The sequence below is a fragment of the Triticum aestivum genome, chromosome 5D (assembly GCF_018294505.1).
Source record: "Triticum aestivum cultivar Chinese Spring chromosome 5D, IWGSC CS RefSeq v2.1, whole genome shotgun sequence".
Lineage (NCBI taxonomy): Eukaryota > Viridiplantae > Streptophyta > Magnoliopsida > Poales > Poaceae > Triticum > Triticum aestivum.
Window position 1 is genome coordinate 300,855,440 of NC_057808.1, and position 1,892 is coordinate 300,857,331.

The following is a 1,892-nucleotide window of genomic DNA, read 5'->3' on the forward strand; positions in this document are numbered from 1 at the left end:
TTTTATTGAAGAAATCACATTCGTGTACTTTGGGTAGAAAAAGCAAAACAGAAACCCCAAAATGCTTCAACAGTGAGCTTTTTCAGAAAGTTGATTGTGTTCCTTTTTTTTTGCACTGACCTATTGAATGTTATTTATTGTAAAAAATTGCACGGAAGTAGAACATTCATTCATGTGTGTTGTGAAAACAATTCGGATTTTTATGAATTTTTTACTTCCTCCAATCCAGATTATTTGTCGCTGTACAAGATTGTACTAAATCAACGACAATTAATATGGATCGAAAGGGGCACTATTATTTCAGAATTGTTGCAAAATTTTATTTGTAATTTCAGTTCGCTCTTTTGTGCTTGAAATTAATACAAAATATAGTTCAAGACTTTCTCTTTGTCACGCAGCCTCTAGAAATATGCATGCACTGCAGAAGGTAGAGACGTAGATAGCCGAAAACTACTTCGGAATTGAGACAATGTCTTGAACAATGCACAGAAATTGTATGCGATCTGAGACCGCTACACAGTTGTTCTCTCTTAATCACGTAATCAGTGGTTACGTTTGCAATGGACAAACCTCTCAGATGATCATAAAGATTGCCTTGAGACATGTACTCATAAACCAGTGCCAAATGATCTTTCTCCCAGCAGAAACCAACCAATGATACTAGATTCCTGTGATACACCTTTGTCAAGCTCTGAACCTAGGTAACGAGAGAGAGAACATGACGATAATCTCTTAATTTGTCAGGAATCCCACCGGCAAAATTCTAATGTCTTTTAGGTGATCAAAATTGGTACCTCAGCTAAGAACTCATCGGGTCCATGTGACGAGGACTCGGAACACATCTTGACAGCAACCTCAGTATTGTCTTCTAAACGACCATAGTATACAAGCCCAAGACCTCCTTGTCCAATGAACCTTTCAACGCATCTTGAGTTCTTGACAGCAACCTCAGTATTGTCTTCTAAACGACCATAGTATACAAGCCCAAAACCTCCTTGTCCAATGAACCTTTCAAACTTATTTGTAAACTTCTCCAACTCCTTGTATGTGAATCGGCGATTCTCAGTATTTTCCAGGTGCTCCCTGTGACCTTTCCTACTAACTGGAGCTCCCACAAGTTCTGCCTGTGGCAGGATCACGAGTAGAAACTGGTCGTGCAAATGATAGATATAACATAAATACTAAATATGGTAAACCATGATAATCCCCATTGATACATGTTATAGAAGATAAGACCATAAGAGCACACTCACTGTTAGGCTTTCTTTTCTGCCTCCAGACCAGATATGAAATGACAAGTACAGCCACTACCAGTGCAGGAACCAATACTGAAATAGATATGATAGATGTTCTATTTCTCGATGAAGACGGGCTAATTGTTTGGTTGCACATGTCTTGATCAGATTCATACCTTAAATTACTTACTACAATCAGTTCAGAGTATTTGGTGTGGAAGACAATCTTAAATTTGTTACATCCGTACATGTGTAAGATCGCAGAAAGAAGAACACTCCACATTTCACATTTGGACGCATATTAATAGAAAAAAAGGTTAACAGGAAAACCCAAACCTGAAAACGTAAGATCCTGCATTATTTTTACAGAGGGAATCTGGAAGCGAGCCATTCAGACGGTTGACTGACAAATTTCTGCACAAAGTAGTACGCAACTTAGACATTTAGTAATTTTGTCTTGCTTAGTAGTAATAATTATAAATAATCTATCCACTAAAGTAACCTTTTGGGAAGGATAACTTGGTAGAGCCAGGTACTGACCCACTTAAAAAAAAAAAGTCCATTTTACTACCCTGAATAAAGTGGGTGGTTCACTTTACCCCCTGTCTATTTTTCCGCTTCTTTTACCCCCCAACAAACCCAAACCGGACAAAACAC

At 38.1% G+C, this 1,892-nt stretch overlaps 1 protein-coding gene across 2 annotated transcripts in view; it reads right to left on the reverse strand.

The window, feature by feature from the left end:
* Positions 1-429: 429 nt before the first annotated feature.
* Positions 430-1,892, reverse strand: part of LOC123121321 (cysteine-rich receptor-like protein kinase 25) — a 9,786-nt gene continuing 8,323 nt past the window's right edge. The window contains exons 11-13 of one of the 2 annotated variants that reach the window (XR_006459666.1): positions 1,572-1,649; positions 795-1,148; positions 437-697 (exon numbers count right to left, since the gene is read on the reverse strand). The gene's annotated coding sequence lies outside the window, so the exon portion shown is untranslated. Of the gene's footprint in view, positions 698-794; positions 1,650-1,892 lie in introns of both variants that reach the window. The other variant, XR_006459665.1, reaches the window with a different exon arrangement.